Source organism: Pezoporus wallicus, unplaced genomic scaffold (assembly GCF_028554395.1).
Source record: "Pezoporus wallicus isolate ANWC-B61680 ecotype Strahan unplaced genomic scaffold, APGP_CSIRO_Pwel_v1 contig_1739, whole genome shotgun sequence".
NCBI lineage: Eukaryota > Metazoa > Chordata > Aves > Psittaciformes > Psittacidae > Pezoporus > Pezoporus wallicus.
The window spans coordinates 775,789-797,814 of NW_026637351.1; the positions used below are offsets into that span (position 1 = coordinate 775,789).

Consider the following 22,026-nt stretch of genomic DNA (forward strand, 5'->3'; position numbering starts at 1 on the left):
CAATTACAGAGCAGGCTTGTACCTGACGAGAGTAGAAAAGAGAGGAAAGCAGAGAAGTACTTTCCAGAGCACCTCCACAAGGAAGTTCCTTGATTTCTCTAGGAAGAGGGAGAAACTGGGAGGACACAACACCTAAGTTTTCCCATTGCAGCAGTCCTGTGCTCCCTCCCTGAGGGTGGCATGGTCAACGGATGGGAATATGCATGAAGACTGTTGCCTTACAGAATTCCTCTTGCAGATATTTCCAGCAATTCAATCTTTAGTCATTTCACTCAGCATTTTCGATCAGTTTCAAAACAAACTAACAACAATAGCAACTTTCTTCCCTTGGCAAAAAGAACACAAACCAGAGAAACAGCAGCATTCCTTTCTACCCATTTCACCCTCCACAGCTGTAGTCAGCCTGGTTTGCTATGATAGGTTTCCTGTGGTATTACTTGCAGCATAGCTGTAGTTTGGGTTTATTTTTCCCCAGGAAACACCAGTGTAATTATTTTGAAAATTAGATTTGTTGGAGTATTTTCAGTGTCCTGTCATTCACACAGTTTAGTTGACTAAAACCTTGCTGAAGCGAATAGAGATGTTCCTGGTCCAAGTCAGACTCTGGCCTAGAAAAAAGTAAAAAAGAAGATGCCATGTTCCGAAAAGTAGAGTGACATTTAAAGAAGATGAGATAACCAACTAAAATACTTGTACGCTTATTTTAAAGACAAAAACACTATCTTGGAAAAAAAATAGTGCATGACTATTTCTAATATGACTTCAAAGTGTCTTTGAATTTGAAAAAATCCAGGCTGCCACTGCAATCTTGGCAAGAATACTTAAAGGTTAGCATATCCTCACTGAGGCACCACAATGGTATCCAGAAATACATTTCAGACCACTGGAATGTCTTTGGTCATAACATTGCATCAGAGTTACATAATTATGATCGCAACAATGATCTTTTGTTGTTAACATTTATGACATTTCATAATTGATGTGGCGATGACATTTTACTGACATAATACATTGAGCTTGTCTTGCAGAGTAAGGTACAAAGACCTCTTCAGCATTCATTTAGGGCTATAAAGTAGCTTTAGGAAGGGTCACCACCAGGCATGTTAGGGTTCTTTACTTTCCTAAATACAATGTGCTGCAAAAGCTGCCATTGATACCAAGCCTCTGACTGGTTTTGTTTGTATTAAGGGAAGTACAAACACAGAACAAACAAGGTGGTCTATGCCCTTGAGAGTGTCTTTCTTTTATTGCAATCATTTCCCTTCCGTGTTTGTCACTCTGATAGTGCTCCACTGTGCTGGGGCATGTGAACCTGACTGACAACTGGCAACAAACACATGAAAAGATTATGTAAAAAGATAAGTGGGCCAGGTTATTTCCATTGCCCAGGATAGATAAAAGGCAGAAACTAAACAACTAACACTGAATAATGGCTTTTGAGGTAGGGTTTTTTTTCAGTTGCTTAAGTTTAATGACCAAAGGTGGTGATAGTAGTAAAAGCAAACACACACCTATAATCTAGCCGTGCCCACTTAAATTTAGCTAAAAGTAATTTTATAGTATGTGGGCTGATTGTCAGAGAGTAAGCATTCACAGTTTCTGCTGAGTTTACTTGGAGGCTGCAATTGCTCAACATCTCTTAAAACATCCATCTGCAAGGTGTCCTGCAAGGTAAAGCACGTATTCTGCTGAAAGGTTTTGACTAAAGAGGACTCCAAGAATCTCTGGGTTTCAGTATATCTGTGTTAAGCTACTGTTGCTACTGGCATCAGGATTAACCAGGTAGGCACATGCCTGGGGCAGAGCCACGTGGAGTTCAGATGCTTATAGACCAACACTTTGAAATGGTACTTTCCCACTGAGTGTGTGTGATCTTCTCAAGCAAAATGGATAGCAGGTAAGGAAAAGATGTAATTTCACCCACTTTCTATAGCTACTTTACTACTGGAAGGGCAAAAGACTGCAAGATAAAGTGTTTTGCCCATGGTGGTGATGTGGCAAGTCTGTGGCAGAGCAGTGAAACACATCTCTGTGTCCTGAACCCAGGCAAAGTGCTTTAACTGCAAGAGCAACCTTCATACTGCAATTAAGTGATTAATTTTAATCTTGTAGCTGGTATAAATAGAGCTACATACATACTGGGTTTAGTACAATTTAGGCAGCTCATATATGTGATTTTTCACATCAGGCTGGACTATCTGTAAGATTAACACTTGTACTTTAATGTTAGCCCCCTGCTTCCAGCTGGAGTGTGGACAGAGATGCAGGTCAAACAGCAGGAGCTAGCTTTCTGGTGCTCCAAGGCTTTGCAACTCATTGCCAGCAGTTGCTGCTGAAACTGTGTATGACTCCTCACTGCTCCCTGAAACATCCTACACACAGTAGCAGCTCATGTGCGATTTTGTTGTTTGGGGCTTTTAGGCCACACCTGACAGGGAAGTGTTAAGTGCAAGCTCAGTCAAGCTGCCAGCTCCAAAGCAAAAAATAAATGCTAAGTAGACTTCAGATATGAGAGCAGAGGTGAAAGAAGGATGTGTCCACAGTCCATGTGACAGGGGGCTTGGTTCCTATGAAATGATCCTTCCCTTGTCTGGCTCAGCATCCTCCCTGCTCACTGCTGTATGCATAGCTGTAATTTGAGGCTCTGGGTCCTCCCAGGGCCCCAGACAGAGCTGGAAGCTGAGAAGGCTGCAAAGGGTCCAAGACAGAAGAGGCTACAGACAGGATAAGATGGAAACAACAAGCAGCAGGCAGCAGCAGGGAAGCAGCACTGGAAACCCCTTGCAGTGGTGAAAGAAGGAAACCCTCTGACACTGCTGCTGGAAGACTGGCTGTGTGGAAGAGCTGTGCTGGGGCAGGGAGGAGCTGTGGAGGCTGGGTCCTGCATGGGTGCTGAGCCGTCAAACAAGAGCTGGGACACTCAGTCGACCCACTGTCCATGTCCAGCAGCTTCACAGCCCCAGGGCACCCCCAGGCTGAGGCAGGGCTCTTGGTGGGAGCTCCACATTCAAGCTCTAAATAAGCTAAAACTCAAGGCTAAACTCTCCTGCACTCCTTTTCCCTTGACTTGCATGGGACCTTTTCTCTTTGCGATCCCATCTTCCAGCCTGATGGAAGTAGTGGGAAATCAGCCCCCATTCCACAGGTTCAGGAACCTTCCCGTGGTCAGGCCAAAAGACAGAAGGCTGTTGCCCTTGGCTTTATGTCTGCTGGGGTTGCCATGAGGTGTTCCCACCTGGGCAAGATCTGTCGGTTATTCTCCAGCCAGTGCAGAGGCCCTCACTGGCGACTGGATGTCTGCCCCCATGCCTGGCCAGGGGGACAAGCTGCGAGGGTGGGAAGGTAATTCAGCCTTGTTCCTTTTGGCCTGACCTTCACCAGCGTCCTATTGCTTTTTACAGATGTGCCAAAGGAAGCAGAGGTGCCCCAGCAGTGCAGCTGTGGGCGACGTGGACACGTGCCCAACAGGAAGTAGCCTGAGACAATGGAATTCATTGCACACGTATGTTCTTTGTTGATGGCTGTGCTAGAAACAGTGACCCACATGTGGCAGTTCTGATGTCCCCTCACTCCAGCCTCTGCTCCCCTCCCCTCAATTGTGAGTGACTCATGCAGAAAGCTACACATTCTTCCCCAGCGACAAAATGAATTAACGGCCTCACTCACCTTTCTTCTATATCAGTGCATTAGTGCCTGAGATCCACTGTGCTCTCACTGCAGCTTAAAATGGAAAGGCTATTGCTTTCCCAGTGTCCCAAGTAATTGCTTCATCTGCTTATGCCTGCCTGTACCTCTGCTAGGCAAGGCAATATGCACAGGCTCCTTTGAAGAGGGTATTAATGGTGTTTATCTACTGCATACTGAAAAATCAGGAGCTTCTCCCCTCCCCCTTTTGCTCACTCTGAAAGAAAACAGAAACAAAATAAAAGTCGCGTTTGCAGCACAGTGCCACTGTTACTGTGATTCTATGGGGAAAACCTCATATATCCACCTATTGTCTGAGCCACTACTAAGAGACCTTCATGAATGAGCAAGTTACGAAAACAGGTATCCTTCCTTAGAGATTAATGTGATTATTTGCGTCTGATATTTCCTGCTCTACAGCACAGATTGTTTGTGCCGATGGACAACTGAGAAATATGGCTTTCCACATGGGGGGAAGGACTGTTGCAACACACCTTTATTGTCCTCCTCTGGAACATCATATTAAATTTGTTTTCCATCCATTCCTGTAAATACATTTCCTATAATTGCTATTATGTCAGATGCACTGTAACCCGTCCCCTCCTACGTCAGCTGCATTGTTGTAACCCCCTCTCCGATGTCAGGAAAACTGTAATCCTCCTCTTGCGTTACAGAGGAGCTGCATCTCTGACATTCAATTGCATTCACCCAAAGTCAGACAGAGCAGGGGCAGAGAACAAAACACTAGTTTCTGGACCATGAATTTAACGAGTTCTATGGCTTTTTGGGCATGCACGTGGGTGCTTGAAAGTAAGGTCAAATGCACTTTACACACTCAGGAGATGGCTTTCTCCAGTCACAGACCAGACAAAGGTTACTGTCGGTGCCAAACAGAAGAAGCTCAACAGAATTTCTGCATGGCATTGAATAATGCATCATGCATTCTTACACACTGGTTCTGCATGTAAGCTGTGGTAAAGGGGAAAACAAGAAATAATATTTCAGAGCTCCAAGGGTTAGCAAAATTCTTGCTTCATAAGCCCCAACTGATGAAATTACTCCAATGAAGAAGGAATCGGGGAGGTGGGTTGGCTCACAGTTTGTGAGTGGGACACCAAGGCAGTCTATTTTCAAATGTGTACATGCATGTTATGCTTCAGTCCCAGCGGCTGAGCAAGAGCTCAGTTTGTGAGTGGGACACCAAGGCAGTCTATTTTCAAATGTGTACATGCATGTTATGCTTCAGTCCCAGCAGCTGAGCAAGAGCCTATGAGCAATAATACATGCAAGGCAAATTTCTTACCTTCAATTCTTGGCACAAACCAAACCTGAGTTTCCAGAGAAGCAAGTACAGGGCATATGTTACCAGAGAAGCAAGTACAGGGCATATGTTATCTAAATATATGTGATCACGGATGACAAGAAACATGGAAGAATTTTTTTGGATGGAGTTGTTAGTTAACATCCTGGAAAAATCTTTCACAAGATAGATAGATACTGACAAGACAACTCAAACCCAGATGGTTTTTCTATGATATTTCAGAAGAGCTTTGAGTTTGGGGTGAAGTAAGCAGTTTGTGCTACTGGAGAAGATTGATTGTGATGCCTCAAACAGGAAACCAGATGTTTGTAATTCAGCTAGAACTACTCCTCTTGTTATGCAGCTGATATAACCAGAGAGCCCAAAGCTTTGTGCTCGCATTCAGCAGGATGTGTTATCTTCAAAGTCTTGATGTTGCATGTTCTAGATCAGTTTCTGGGTTGGCTCAAACTGTTTATTTTCTGTCAATAGAGATCACCTCTCAGAAGTTCAGTGATCTAGCTTTTCTTTCTCTGCTCAGTTTATGCTTTTCTGTTTGGCAAATGGTTCCCTGGTCTTGTAGTACATACTGGGAGAAAAACTTTACAATTAGATCTGCAACTACTAATCTTGCTGGTTAAGATAGACAGTGTCTTTGTTTAAAGGCATGCCCTTGTAGAAGGTTTGATCATTATGTGAATATAGCAAGATCATATTCTATAGGTATTTTAAAGAACAACACTACTAGATGCATAAAACATAGAGGTCAGACTGGGAAGAGATCTAAACAGCAATTCTTACTGCAAGCAAGGGTGAGAAAGTTGGGAGCTGAACTCAACTGAAGCTTCTGGTCACATAGATGCCTGAATAGGAGCTGAGCTTTGTGGTATGGATTCTTCCAGTCAGCGTGATCCTACTTCGGTAAGTCACTTATGTCAGCATGGGTTTTAGAGCTGAAAGCCTCTAAATTCTGTCATTCATAATAGAAAGAGGAAGAGCATGAAGAAGGAGAACAAAATGGGTATTGATTTGCACTGGGTTCCAGTACAAAACCCCTTCTGGCTGGTCAGTGTGTGGAAGTGCCTATGCACTGCTCTGTAGCTGCAAATGGTGCATCCTGCCAAGGGTAATGGTCTGGGACTGTGGTAATTGCATGTATCTTGCTTCACTGTGTGTCAATAAAAAACAATGTGATGGGCAAACCTTTCCACAGACTCATTCATTATTGACAATAAGAGATACTAGATAAGAAAGTCAATATATTTTCATCTTCGTTGCCTTGACAGCATGGAATTATTCTGGTGGTTTTTCCTATCAAATGCAATCTGACCTGGGATTTGAGGCTTTAACCTATTAGTGATACTGATAATACTTTCCTTGATCGAAAAAGTAAATTTCTCACCTTTGAAATCAAAGTGCTGAGCCCTAAAGGAATATGTGCCTTCTCTGGTAGTCTTAGAAGGTGCTTCTGATGCTTTTGGGAAGCGAAATAAGCTGCCTTACAGAACACACATTGAAATGGATAAACACAAGCTTGCAGTGTAGGATGGACAATGAACGGGAGAGAGCAACACTCATCATCACAAGTAGGATGGGGCTGTGGTGAGAACATCTATTACCACATCGTTGCAAGACAGAAAGGTATTATGAAGAAGCCTACAACAGACTCCTCTGTTTTCAGAATCTCTCTTTTTCTCTCTCTCTCTTTTTCATAAACAGGAGACTTGTTAAATAACACAGCAGCCACATGAGCATTTAGAGAGAGTGTACTAATGCAGCAGCCTTTATGAAAAGGAAATATTGGTTTGGGAGTCAAGGGTTAGAAAAAAATGCCAAGACCAAACCCACAGAATGCTCAAGGAGTATTAAAAGCATGAACGGCAGTACAGTTCACCAGGACATCCAATGCCGGTCACTGGAACAATTCACTGAGGAATTTCCAGTGATAATGAACTCCCAAGACTCTATGTCCAGTCTCAAAAACAGACAGAAAGACAGTTTCTGTTGAACACATTGCTAATGGCAAACTGTTTGCCCAGCATTGGATAGCAGAGTGGGGATATGTGGCTCATCACCCGTGAAGAACCTGGGACTTGGGATCTGACTGCTCACTACATCATGAGGAAAATGTGGGAATGCCTGAAGGTGAATTGAAGGAGGTTATCACTGAAGCTTGGATGGTGGAAACATAGTGATAGGAAACAGCAATACTGAACTGGCACTGCAGATTGGGGGGTGTCACAGGCTCCTGAGAAGAGTGATACCTGCAAAAATTTGATGCCAGCCATCAGAGAGACAATTATCAAGGAGAGGGCCTATTTCTGGTGATGGAAGTGCGCCTTTTCCTGACAAATGAGTCAGGGACCCACAAGAATTCTGTAAGACAGGCTGCTCCACCTGGAAGCTGCATCTGGAATCACCAGCAGCTCTCTTTACCCAGGGCTTCACTCTGAGGCCTGCCATTGTGTGTATAATGTGTGTGTGCATCTGGAGGAGGAATCTCCTCTAAATCACCTTGAGCTGCATGCATGGAGGCAACACGCCCAACGCTTGGCATTACCTACCCCTAGCAGACTGCTGTGACCCAGGACAGAGGGTGAACCATGAGGAGACAGGTGCAGATGCCCTTTGTATGGTGGATGTCCACATTTTGATGGTTCACATTTCCATTTGGAATGAGCTCTCAGAGGATATGTTCTTGCCAACTGCATGGTCACAGCATCACGTCCTGACACAGAGGGACCAGCAGTTTTGTGCTGCCCTGGCAAATGTCACTGGAAAGGACAGGGAAACTTTGCAGAAATACCACTTGCGTAGGCTGCTGGCCTTTACGGTCTCGTTGGTGAATCGTTTTACATAAAAGCCATTAGTGGACACAGTAGAAGCTCAGCGAGTCATAAAACAGTTGTCCTTATAAACCCAAGGCAAAAAAGGCCTGGAGTAATGACAGCAACTTTTTGTCACTGGAGTAGTATGAAAAAGCTAGGGACTCCTGCTGAATACACAGCAAAGAATATGCCAGAGCAGGGAGCAGCCAAGCACTCCTGGGGAAAAAAGGATAGTGGAAACATAGTGATAGGAAACAGCAATACTGAACAGGCGCTTCAAACCCACTGCTTCTCAGACCATGGGTACCAACCATCCCCCTGCCAGATGGGAAAGTCTGAGGAGGGACAGAATCAGGCACGCAAGCCTTGACCCTTCCCTTGCTGCATGCTGCTTCTGCAGGCTCCATTTACTTGCTGCCAAGGTCAAGTGTGGGAAGGTTTATATACCTTGCCAGCTCCTTCTCCCAGGAAAAGCCCTGGTCTCTTGCCTTCCACTATTGGATCTCTTGACACTAGAGGTCTTTGGGCAGTATATAAGCTGCATGCCTGAGGCAGGAGGGACTCCACACTCTCCTTCACAGCTTTTAAAGCCAGCTCCGGATGTCCATACAGAAGCCAGGCTTGCTTTGTGTCCTGTCCTCCATCCTTCCTGGCCCTGGGGGCAGCCCAAGGGGAAGGGTTGCTCCCAGGGTTCCCAAATGGCTCAGTTTCATCTCCCAGTGGTTCCCAGTGGCAGTCGATTATCCTTGAAAGCCCTCACAGCTGTCGAGTCTTTCATTTGCTCTGGAGCCAGGATAACTGGTGTGCTCCAGGTCCAAAATAGTTTAAGACAACTGCATCCTGTCCATCTAAAAGTCACCCTGCAGGTTCTTGCAGACAGCCCCCAGCAGCTGCTTAGTGTTTATGCACACTGTTTAACAGCTGTATTTTGGAAAGGGAGAAGGGATTCCTGTAACGTGTGCAGTTATCTCAACTGCCTTGGAAAGAAACAGCACACTGTCTGTCCCGGCTTGACTGAAAATGCCCTCAGCCAGTGTTAACTGTGCCAAAACCATAATTACCTCATCTTCCTTGTTCTTCTGGGCTGAGAGCTGTTTTTTATAGGGGATAATAGCAGTGCTGCTTCTTTTCCTAACAACCTCCTGTGAGATGCTTCTGATGTCTCTGTCTTGAATTCGCAAGTGCAAGAAAAAGAAATCCCCTACCTGCTCTGTAACCACCTGGCACAGAGGCAGGATATTCTGCCTGCTTTGAGGCAGATCAGCTTTTGGCTGCAGCATCACCTGATGTTGAGAGGTAATGGAAGAAGGTGCACGCTGCCAATACAAGACAGATTGTGGTGGTGTGGTCTTCCGTTTCCAAAGCTGCAGTGCTTTTCTGCGTAAGCAACCCCACACAGTCAGTAGATCGGTGCATCCTCATTATTCACCCTGCAAAAAAAATGAAGCCTCTGCAAAATTTGGATGAGTGTGTACAAAGGATTTGGACAAGCTCTGGTAGCGCTCCAGGTACCCCACAGAGTGGACATGGTGAGTCTGGCAGGGTTGACTGCCCACCCACTAGGTTAGATTTTCTGCTCAGCGACCAGCATTAAGGTTTGACTTTAATTAACAAGAAAAGGGGGAAAAAAAAAAGGAAGCCTTTGCATCATAGGCATTTTCTTCTCTCTAACGGCTGTGATCCAGCATTCACCTTCCTCCTCTACTCGCTCCTGGGGAAAGACCCTTTTTATCAAACAGTTGTGTCAGCACAAAGATGCATTTGCCAGATCAGTAAACAGCAGTGACATATGAAGCTGCAAACAGGCTGAACTTCTGTTTCAATGACTAGAGAGTTTGAGCAAATGCAAGTAAAGGAAGGTATTTGACCCTCGGCTCCTACCATCAACCCCAAGATCAAGGGTCTTGTTGACTCAAGAGACCAACCTATCAAGAGATCAACAAGAGATCTGTGAGTAGGAACATCCTTTTTCCTCCACACCATGAAGGAGTAAGTCATGAAGGAGACTGATTCACGATGAAGATTTCTCTGACATACTGTCTTTGCAGAAGGAACAAGCCCCTCAGTCCTAGGTTGCGTGGAGGAGCCCGATGCAGTAAATGAGCCACAGATAGTTACTTATGGTAACCTGCATTAGTAAGTGAAGGAGGGCACACAGACCTGCTTGTCTATGCTGCCTAACTGCTAGCTCATTCTGTGGGTCTGTTTGAGCTGCTCCAACCAGCTGTCTCCAACACAAGTTTGCTCAGAAAAGGCCTAACCCTGCACAATGGAAAAGTGAGTGAACAAGTGCTACACAGGGTTGGTCTGTAGGCTGGGGATATTTTGACTAGCAGGATGTGAGTTTTCAGGATCTGGCCCTTGGGATCTGATGCACAGCCCAGTGAGCATACACACTAATTCAACAGGCCCAGGACAAACAATTCTGACTTCCCCGCTCCTGCATATGAGGCATTTTTAATGTCTACATTGTGTTGAACAGTGAAAATGAATGCTTTCCTAATAATTGTTCTCAGGGAGAAGTGGCATTATAGTCAAGGCATCCTTCAGAAACGCTATGAGTCAGAGGAGAGGTAATTCCAAGACAATCTTGCTGTTAGCTGGGGTCCAAGCTATGAAGATTTTGCGCAGCTCTGAGCAAACAGAGCAAACAGAGATCCTAGTAGGACTGTAATTTTGAGTCTGTCATCCTTTATTTTCCCTTTTTCTGTGAAGATGTGTCTGTTCTGAACCCCACGCCAGGCTTATTGCATTGCCTGTGTTTGCAGGGGTAGAAGTACCCTTTGGATATGTGGCTTGCATCATTAGTCACAGCCTTTGATCCTTCTGCTCCCATTTCCTCTGTGCCAAAAGCCCAATATCTTTCTTTTTGACACCACTCTGCAGGGCTCAGTCCTTTCACTGCTGCACTGAACAGCACTGCAATGTTTTCAATAGGTCCTCAGGAATCCAGTGACCCAGCTGCAGCCCAAAATATTCTTGTACATATGTGTTAATAACATCCAAACACTGCTGAGCAATAAAATGCAGCAGGGCTAATGCAATGCTTCTAGAGGACTGTGTAGCCCTGTCTGGGGAGTTGGCACATGAAATGGCCAGCTGTCTATAGCATGCAAGCTTTGCTAATGAGTTGGACACGTCAGACAGGTGGGTTGGGCATTCAATCCCTCATGCATTTAATCTGCCTTCCAGACCAGAAACTTCCCGTGCCATGGATTGTGTCTCCTAGGTAAAGAGTTAAGCACATCCTTGGCTCTTTGCAAATACCACATTAACAGCTGGCATTTTCAGTGGCCAGAACTTAAAAAGCACAAGCCAAGGAACTGGAGTTCTCTGGGCGTGAGCTGGGGGTGTGCTGGGGGATGCACAGGGACAGGACAAGAGGCAACAGAAATGGGTTGCAAGAGGGAAATTCGGGTTGGGTACTAGAAAAATGTCTTTCCCTGTGAGGGTGGTCAAGCACTGTACCAGGCTGACCAGAGACGCTGTGTAATCTGCAGCCTTGGGGATACTTAGAGCTCAGCTGGATGAGTCCCTGAGTCACTTGTTCTATGTTGGCTGTGCTTTGAGCAGGGGCTGGGACCATATGTCATCCAAGCTCCTGCCTGACCTGCACAAGTCAGTGGTTTAATGACTCTATGGTCAGTGCTGGCCAAGTCACAGTGATTCAAGGAGGCACCCCAAGGATGGAGATTAGGCTAAATTCTCCTCTGCTTTATAACTGTTAAATGAGAAGGTGCAAGAATCCTCTTGCTCACCCGGGGACTGTGGGGAGCTACTCTACATCAGGGACTTACAAGACTGTATCTGCTATTGCTTGTCTCTAAGCTACAACTTTATTAAAGCAGGATTTCTCATCTGGCTTATAGCTTATTTGCAAGACGCATGGTTCCAATCAGCCGTGGAGCACACTGTTCCTGCTCAGCAGATGACATTTAAGCAGGGATTTCAGTGCCATTGGGACCCTGCAGCAGCATTCTGTGGTCAGGGCATGAAGCTGAGCTGTGGGAAACCCATCTGCCTCTTTCAGACCAAATGGTGGGAGTGGGATGTCCCACCAGACAAGGAAGTCTCTTAACTCCCAGGTCATCCTCTCTTTGTCTCCAAGCTATGTAAAGAGCCTGTGGAAAGTGGGAGCCTGTGGAAAGCAGAACAACTCCAGCACAAGGGACTGAGAGCAACTCACCCCCAGAGAGCACAGAGACGCGGTCAGGATGCTGTGGAGGAGGCTGGAGACATGGGTTTCCCTCAAGGGGTGAAAAAGTTGGCTTTGCATTGCCCACATCCTGTGCGACAGCCCTCAGCCCCGGGCATGGAGGCACCAGCATCCACATGCATCCTGCCACTTCTGTGAGAGCAACCACAGCAGGAGGGGAACAGGCCTCTGGGGGTGTTTGCTGTGGGTCAGACAAGGGGCTCCATACCTTACAAAACTTACAGCTCTATATTGCTGCCAGAAGGACAAAACAAACAGTAGCCCCAGCAGGAAGCGAGTGGGGCATGTCAGTGCTCAACACACCTTAGCTAGAGAGCAAACAAGAGAGAAGGAGGTGGGCAGGATTTGTGACTGGCCCTTGAAGCTTTCAGCACATCTTACTCTATATAGGGGTAGTTTTCTGTGACTGTATTGCAACACCATAACCACCTCGCACTCAGAGGGGAGGGTGTGCTGTGCCTGTGCATTTCAAAGTAAAAATCAAGCATTAAACTGGTGAGAATAATAGACCAAAAAAAAAAAAAAAGTCATAGAAAAGCAATAATACAAGAACTGAGCACAGAAAGCATTTTCACAGGAACTGTCTGCTCTTTCCCTTTGGGTCAGTGTATTTGCCCAGCACATAAATAACATTGCTCACACAGCTCACAAGGAAATCTGACCAGCAGCACAGGCTGCCTGGGTGGGGAGATATTTTTGTCTTAAGGCCCAAAAGAGGAACAAGCAATATTGAGCAGAGAGCATAGGTGAAATGCAAGCCGAAGGAAGCCAGCTCCAGGGCAGCGTGGTGATGAAGATGGGCAGGTTGCACTGTGGGTGAGCAGCCTGGAGAGGTGGAAAAGTGGGAGGTGGGAACAAGAGCCAGAGGTGGGAGAGTGAAAGAAGAGATGAGCCTGTGTTGATCCCATGAGGTGGGGAAGAGAAGGAGGAAGGCTGAGCTGAGTTGTGGGCAGAGGCTGCTCAGCCCAGAGTTCTAAATGTCAGGATAAGGAGCTTGATAAAATGTAGAAGGGAAAGGGAATGGGATGGCAGTGGAGGGAAGGGGCAGCCGCGCAGCTGGGTAGGGCGCTGACACTGCTGGGTGTTGAGGGGACCTGCTGTGCTCAGCACAGAGTGAGTGCAGAACAAGAGGGGAGGAGAGGCAGCAGTGCCAGAGTCCCAGGGTGGCGGAAGGTGACCTAACATCCCTGAGAGGCACTGGGTGCTATGACGGTGGGAACAAACAGCCCTTTCAGGGACTTCAGCAGCAAACAGGAAGGAGGAGATAAAGCTGCAGCCAGAGAAGCCACTTGGTTTCGAGGGAGATTTCCTCCGTCTTAGAAAGACCAAGGCATGCTTGCAGCTAAATGGCTAGACCTGAGGGAAATGCAGCCTATGGATGGAGAGGAGAGCCCCACTGACCCCTTGCGGGTAGGCCCACACTGGGAAGCAACACAGTAGAGTGATCTGGGTGCAGCTCCCCCCTCTAATGACAGCTTCATTCCATCTGCCATGCTGGCATCTTCTCAGTGCTCAGGTCCTACTGCCACAAGCTTCCCTGATCTTTTTCCCCAAGGAAGAGGACCCCCCTCAGCATTTTGAGTTCAGCTTCATACATCCCAGCACCAGAGGAGAAGGTTTCCCTGTGATGGCCTCCTCTGGGGAGCTGCCATCCAGATGTGGTCACTCAGCCTTGCAAGAGAGCAGTGCCACTCACACCTTGGGCTGTCTCCCTCTGCATGGTCAACTCCTGTCCAGCCCCATCCCATCCCACTTCCTCTTATCCCATCCTCAGGAATGAAGCAGCAGCCATGGGAAGAGCTGGCTGTTCTGAGGAGGCAGCAATGCAAAGGAGTTGCAGGAAAACACAGACTGAAGATCAACCATGAACCCATCAACAGATTGGGGGTGCAAATACCTGGTCCCAGGGAGCACATCTCCATTGGGTCACATCTCTGACCCTCTCTGCTACTGCCTCTACATCAGTGCTATGCAAGGTGTGGTAAATTGTGCTACATGACCCAGGGAAGCCACCTGTTAATGGTTTTGAAGAAGAACTGTCACACATGGGCTTTCTTTGAGCTCTTGTCCAGATTTTTTCTCTGACACTGACAGTGATGGCTGCTGTCAGCATGTCTGTGCTGGGCAGCACTGGCAGGGGAGAAGGGGCTGTGGGTACCCTCCTTACTCTGAAAAGTATCCTGACCCGCTGGGCTAGGAGAAGTCCCCCTGCAGCCTTGTCTGCCATACTGCTCTCACCCCCACTGTCAGCCAGCAAAGATAATGGGGGGAAGTGTTGGTTTTCCAGCATGGATTATTTTCCTAAGGATTCCTAGCCCTTATGAGTCACTGGAGGTTTTTCTGCTGACTGTAAGGAATGAAATCCTAGCACTGAGACATTCAAAAAATGTGTGCAGTGGTCAGGAATGCTGCTTTATCAGCTTTTAGGATACCATTTGGTTATAAGATAACTTTGATTAAAGTGGAAATACAGCTCAATACAATTTAAAGGCTACATGTTCACATGAAACAAGTGGGAACAGTTCTCTCTGTCTGAAAGGTTTGTAGTACTGCAAAACGAAGTGCTAACCTGGCGTATGTTAGCCCACTATGGGCTTAATTGAATCCTTTTGTCCATGAAAAGCATTTAAAGTTGGGCTTCAGTGCTAGATGGCCATGATCCCACCATGAGGTTTTGTACACGATGGTGCTTTGCCTTTCCTGGAGCTGACCACATGGGGTAATGTCAGTCACTGCACAAGATTTCAGAGTGCAGAGTCCCTGCCTCCCAGCTTTTCCACATGTCAAGCACTTCCATCCCACACCATCAGAGTAGCAGATCAACATATTCTCAAACAAATAGACAGCAAGTAAAAGCAAAGTTCAGGGTTTTATAAACCAACAGTTTGTGTGAAGCTGAAGGAATTCTCTGGGTGGTTACGGCATAACTTTAAAATAGCCAGTCTGGAGGGAAGGGCTGCATTTACCTAGAAACATCCATTTTCCTGCAAAGAGAGTGCTTTTTCTGGGCTTTCTTGGAAAGAGCCTTCCAAATGGGACCATCCCAACCATCAAATGGGAAGGATTTTTCAAACCACACTAACACATGGTGAGATAGACACTAAGTGCTGGTTTAGACCTTCTGGAGAAAGTCAGGACCCTGTTTAAATTCCATTGATGTCACTCCAGTCACTTGTGATTGTACTGAACAGCAAAGGGAAGAAAGATAAAGAGAAAACAATTTTAAGCTTTTAAAAAACACCACGTTCTTCAAGAAAGTGGCATTTGCTTTAGAGTGACTTTAAAGGGAAAGAAAGTGTGAAAGAACAAAAGTTTCTTCACTGTTCCCAAATTATGGGCTGGACACAGGGACAACTGAGATGTGATTCAGTACTTGTTAGACACTGAGACTGACTGAGAGTCGCCTTTAGTACTGCTGATATGGGAAAAAAAGATGGTCAGATACCAGTGGGGAGCGTGGGGTGGGAAATGCCCCAGGTCCTCCTGCACCTCGGGAGAGCAGAGTAAACAGGATGGAAGTCATAGCAAAGAAAAGGGCTGGTGAGAAAGGCCGTAAGGGTTCCTGTTCAGAAGGAAAAGAAACAGCGGTCACAAGCTCAGATACACCACAACTGCTTTCTGCAATGCATAAATGTCACACTGAGTTTAAAATATTTGATCAGCCTCGTTCAGTCAGCCTGGCTCTGCAATAAATGCTCTGCACTACTTTTAATGTGTTTCCCTCAAACAATAGGAAAGCTAAGGCCCAGCTAGAATTAAACTCGGCTGGGGATGTTATGGATAACAGGAAGGGATTCTACAGGTACATAGCAAATAAAAAACAGACAAGGGAAAATGTAGACCCCCTCAGGAAGCTCTCGGGAGAACTGGCTACACAGGATTTGGAGAAGGCTGAGGTTCTGAATGACTTCTTTGCCTCAGTCTTCACTGGCAAAGGCTCTGACCAAACCACCCAAGTCTTGGAAGGCAGATGCAGGGACTGTGAGAATGAAGACCTTGCGCCCACTGTAGGAGAGGATCTGGTTCGAGACCATCTTTAGAACCTGAACGTGCACAAGTCCATGGGTCCTGATGAGATCCATCCGCGGGTCCTGAAGGAGCTGGCGAATGAAGTTGCGAAGCCACTGGCCATCATATTTGAGAAATCATGGCAGTCTGGTGAAGTTCCCGATGACTGGAAAAAGGGAAATATAACCCCCATTTTCAAGAAGGGAAAAATGGATGACCCGGGGAATTACAGCCCAGTCAGTCTCACCTCTGCGCCTGGCAAAATCTTGGAGCAGATTCTTCTGGAAGGCATGCTAAGGCACATGAAAAACAACAAGGTGCTTGGTGACAGCCAGCATGGCTTCACTAAGGGGAAATCCTGCCTGACCAATTTGGTGGCCTTCTATGATGGGGCTACGGAACTGATGGACAGGGGTAGAGCAGTTGATGTCATCTACCTGGATTTGTGCAAAGCGTTTGACACTGTCCCACACAACATCCTTGTCTCTAAACTGGAGAGACATCAATTTGATGGATGGACCACGCACTGGATAAAGAACTGGCTGGATGGCCACACACAAAGAGTTGTGGTCAATGGCTCAATGTCCGGCTGGAGACCAGTAACGAGTGGTGTCCCTCAGGGATCGGTGTTGGGACCGCTCTTGTTCAACATCTTCATCGCTGACATGGACAGTGGGATTGAGCGCGCCCTCAGCAAGTTTGCCGATGACACCAAGCTGTGTGGTTCTGTTGATACGCTGGAAGGAAGGAATGCCATCCAGAGGGACGTTGACACGCTTGTGAGGTGGGCTGATGCCAACCTCATGAAGTTTAACCATGCCAAATGCAAGGTCCTACACCTGGGTCGGAGCAATCCCAGGCACAGCTACAGGTTGGGCAGGGAAGAGATTCAGAGCAGCCCTGCGGAGAAGGACTTGGGGGTGTTGGTTGATGAGAAAATGAACATGAGCCGGCTTCAGTGTGTGCTCGCAGCCCAGAAAGCCAACCGTATCCTGGGCTACATTAAAAGGAGCGTGACCAGCAGGTCGAAGGAGGTGATCCTGCCCCTCTACTCTGCTCTCGTGAGACCTCACCTGGAGTATTGTGTGCAGTTCTGGTGTCCTCAACATAAAAAGGACATGGAACTGTTGGAACAAGTCCAGAGGAGGGCCACGAGGATGATCAAAGGGACTGGAGCACCTCCCGTATGAAGACAGGCTGAGAAAGTTGGGGCTGTTCAGCCTGGAGAAGAGAAGGCTGCGTGGAGACCTTATAGCAGCCTTCCAGTATCTGAAGGGGGGCTATAGGGATGCTGGGGAGGGACTGTTCATTAGAGACTGTAGTGATAGGACAAGGGGTAACGGGTTAAAACTTAAACAGGGGAAGTTTAGATTGGATATAAGGAGGAAATTCTTTACTGTAAGGGTGGTGAGGCACTGGAATAGGTTGCCCAGGGAGGTTGTGAATGCTCTATCCCTGGCAGCGTTCAAGACCAGGTTGGACAAGGCCTTGGGTGATATGGTTTAGTGTGAGGTGTCCCTGCCCATGGCAGGGGGGTTGGAACTAGATGATCTTAAGGTCCTTTCCAACCCTAACTATTCTATGATTCTATGATTCTATGATCATCCAGCAACAAGCACAAAAAGCTCCACAGTTGCAGTTTGAGATTTATTTTAACTTTTCAGGAAAGCAAAATCTCAGAATCAAAACAAAAAGAGTGAAGGAACTGTGGGAAACCTGTTCCTAGATAAATGTGAAGTCAGATTATTTTGCTTTTTCCATCCTGGCAGGGCTGTTGGGATGCCACCCGGAGAGGACAGAGGATGTGTTGGTCTAATGACTAACAAGGCCAGAGGAGTCTGAGTCCAGACACTGCTAGTGTACAGAGACACGTCAGGCAAATCTCTAATTGCCTGTGACTTATTCCCATTTATACGAGGGGCAGAGGCTCAGTCCCGGGAATGCGGTGAGCATTTAATCAATTAGGGCTCAACTGCTGCTTTGAAATCCTGGCTTCTGAAACATGTGGGGTAATTGTAGAAAGTCCTTTATTATTCCCATCAGCAGGGTCCGTGCCACAGTTTCACACATGAATAAGACCTTTCCCAAGCCTGGCTGGTCCTGCTCCCCATCTGGGTGACCTGCTGATGTGATGGTTCACAGCTAGAAGACATGGCTGTGCTGCCCATCACGAGCTGTAGTTTTCTTTGAGACCTTCCAGACAGAGCTGTGAGAGAGGGACCACAGGCAAGCTGAGGACAGACAACCACAAGACTGTGGTTGTTTTGCACTGATGAGAGAGGGCATTCAGTTTACAAGCACATGCCCCCGGGATGGCACTGAAAGGAAGCAGGGGGCATGGCTGTGTTCCTTGGAGGAAGGAAGGGACTTGCCATGGAGATGGAGATGGAGATGATGGAGATGAAGATGGAGACAGAGGTGGAGCAGACTGTGGTGACTATGATCAATGGAAATGTCACTGGCCTTTAAAACCCCTCTGTGCTCCAGCCAGATGGCGAGCTGGCGGCAGCAGTGATCTCTATGCTGTCCTGTGCCTCTGGCAACACCCGTGTCCTGTGCTGCCCAGCGAGGAAGCAGCACCACCTGCAGGGACCCCAGCTGCTGTCCCAGGGTGCTGAGGAGTGAGCCCGTGCCCCCCAGGCAGTGCCTGTGACAGCAGACAGTGCAGCCAGCGCGCTGCCACAGGGCTGGAATGGGGCCATCCATCAGCTTCATGAAGCCAAGTAAAATTTCTTAGGCGTCTCAGGTGAGAAGAAGGTGAACTATTATTACCGATAAGGCGTTTTCCATCCAAGTAGGACATTTTAAAATGCACCATTCCCAAACAAGCATTTCTCAGAAGCCTGAGCAAAACCAGAACCCACTGGTTCGAGCTCCTCCCGCCTCCTCCCCCAGCCTCGCTTCCCCATTTGCCTTTTTTCAAGGAAGAAAGAAAAAATGTTGAAATGGGAAGCCTGCCATCAGGACTGAGATTTCATGTTCCAGCAGCCTCAGTGGCCACACCAAACCCTGTGGGACCCTAGTGCCGAGGTTGTTACCCATGGGGGTGGTCATGCTGCACCGCAGCGCTGGTGGCTGCAGCCACTGCTGGGCTCTACTGGGACCCAGCGGCTCCTGGAGGTGGCACCAAGTGGAATAGCATCTCTACCTACTCACAAAGTGGCGGGAGCTGTGGGGATTGGGAGTGCTATGAAGGGCACCCTTCTCTTCCTCTAGGGGCTGTTCACCCTCAAGTGTGTTAAAAGGGAGCTGATGGCTTGAACCTTTTTCCCTGCTGTATTTGTGCTGTTTGCTGCTGCAGTCAATGCCCTTGGATATGGTTTCCCTTCTGTGGGACCGTTGCCCACCTTCAAAACTAGCACCCAAGTGCTCATTCTGCCCGGGGCAGCCTCAGTTTGGCAAGTGCCCAAGGAGGACGACCCTTCTACCGACTATGAAATGTCCTACGTGACATTTTGCCATGGCTCGCTGTGTCCAGATCACATGGCTGGGTCCATAGCTAGTGACTCAGCCTTGATGCAAAATCACTGCGGCCAAAGCTCTTGCTGTGCTCTGCATCAAAGCGAGGATGTCAAAATAGTGACAGAGCTCTCCAGACCTGATAGCATCCACGCTCCACCACGCATGGCCAGGGTCAGCATAAATCAACCTTGCCCAGGAAACTGCTGATCCAGAAGAAAATTGTGCCTCCCAAGAGCAGAGTAAAGCTGCTCTTCACAGGCGAGGTGAGGTGATGTGGCAGAGCTCAGGTGAAGCGAACACCCTGCTGCTGTCGGTGGTTTTATGGCAGTGATGACTCTTAGGCTGTGAGGCAGCACCAAAACTGCACGTGCCTTTGAAACACCATATGTGCCAGGGCTACCTTCTGCACCTTTGCTGGGCAAGATGCACAGACACAATGACTTCCCGTATTGCAGAGCTGCTTTCGTGCCAGTCCTTGCTCCTGCTGACGTCTGACGACAGGCTTGTCAGATAACCTCAGGGGTCAGCCTGCGGCCAGGGTAGAAAACACCGGCAGAGCGAGCGCTTGGTCGCTCCATTGCCTCAGCCCTTGGTGTGTGCGAGTGCGGGAGCGGGGAGAAGCCAGTTGAGAAATACGAGGTCTCACAGAGAACTGCACTGACTCCCTGGGGAGCATGCAGCAGGGAAATGCCATCAATCCATGTTTTCTAGTGAATGGCACTGCCACATAGCTGCAAAAAGGAGAGTGGAACAGCGTAGAGGCTGTCTGATTACCTTCTCCCCATTTCTCCTCTCCCCTCACTCTCTCTAGTTCATCCCAGGAATGCTGGGATTCACTTATTTCTCCCTCTGACCAGGCTGTGACTGTCACTGTTTCTCATGGTGGAAGAGGTACATTTTAAGATGCCATTTACTCCCTGTTAGCTTTAGCAATTATTCCCCAAGGTACAGAGGAACTTTCCCTGGTAACACCCTTTTTTCCAGCAGCTGAGCCAGGACCCCTTTACAGCCATGATTACTGCCAGGATCCATCAGAGGGCATCCCCCTGCTGTGACCCGTTTGTGTCATTCCCTCAGCAGACATGTGCCTCAGTGGCCTGGGGTACCCAGGGGGTGGCTTTGCTGTGCTGCCCTGGGGAGAGACACAGCTCCTGTGTGAGGGTGGAGGTAGCTGGGTCGCCTGGAAAACAGCGGGGGGGTTGAAATTTGTCAAAGGGCTGACTTCTGAGAGCTCAGGCAATCCCTGCATGCTCCAAAGTGTTTCCAATGCTGTCTGTCAAGGCAGATGATGCAGCCCAAGCATATTTAATATGATCCAGAGGGCAAAGGGGAAAATAGTTCAGTGACAGGCAGCAGTTACTGCTATAAGTACCTCTGACAAAAATGTCCCTGTGTGACTGCAGGTCTTCATTTCTCAACCCTTCTTACAGCTGTGGGCAAGAAAATCATCCCACCTTTTCTGTTTCCTCCTGAAGGATTGCTGGCTGCCTCAGTGGAGAGAGGATTTGGGGGATTCTTCTTCTGGAAGAATAATTTTGCTTTTGGGGATATGCCACAAGCACAAACACACACATGCCATGCATATGTGAATAAGATAGTCGTGATTGCAGCTACCCTTTTGGCTGTAAGCTCACTTCTCCCACAGCGTGCTTTCTCCTACAGTTCACCCCACACCCTTTACCCTTCATCCTGGCTCCACAGGGCTTCCCTCCCTCCTCTCTTAGCCTCAGACATGTAGGAGCTCCCCCGCACCTCCTGTGTCCTCCATAGTCTGCACTGTGTACAGCATCCCACAGCTTGCCTCCTCACTTATGCACTCACTGATACTTATGCCTCACTTATACTGCTCACTGATGTTCACCAGGCCCCAGTGAGACTGAACTGAAATGCCTTTATAAGCCTTTAAGGGGTATCACTCTACAGCCTGCAGCAGAAATTGTCTGGGGGGCCAAGGAGACCAAGTCTTGACTTGTCACCCCCCGCCCCCATGTTGTCTGTTACCTACCCCCATATAGGTAGCAGACAACAGAGTTAAAAAACTGGTTATGAAAAGCCCACTCACAAACCCAAAGGCAACGAAGTACATTATTCTCCTTTAGGAAAGGTGCTCCCAGCCCACTAACCAGGGCGGAGGACAGTTACCACCCATGGTAAAAAGCATGGCTGCCACTCCATGCTGGAGGCATCCTCTCCCAGCCAGCACTGAAAGTCATGTCGTGCCCCCTCAGATAATGCACCTGGGACAGGCTGAGCTCTGCTGTGATCCTACCACGAGATAATGCTGGGAGGAGCTCACTGGGAAGAGGTCGTGTTTCCACAGTGCCCAAGTCAGCACTATAAAGCCACTCCTCAGGGAAGATTAATAATTTAGGGAAAAAGATAAAGTCTCTATTGTGTTCTGAGTAGAGTCTCATATTTACTTATCACAATAATGTCTGAGCCCCTTCCGGTAATGCACTCAGCTATCTGATGCACGTTTGGCATGTTTGTTCTCTTGCCCTCTCCCCAAAAAGAAAAGCATCAGCCTG

At 47.7% G+C, this 22,026-nt stretch overlaps 1 long non-coding RNA gene across 1 annotated transcript; it reads right to left on the reverse strand.

The window, feature by feature from the left end:
- Nucleotides 1–285: 285 nt before the first annotated feature.
- Nucleotides 286–21,836, reverse strand: LOC130596940 (uncharacterized). The gene is made up of 3 exons (XR_008971644.1): nt 21,736–21,836; nt 3,667–3,901; nt 286–608 (listed from the first exon to the last, which is right to left on the reverse strand). It is a non-coding gene; the product is annotated as an uncharacterized LOC130596940 (long non-coding RNA).
- Between the last annotated feature and the right edge of the window lie 190 nt (nt 21,837–22,026).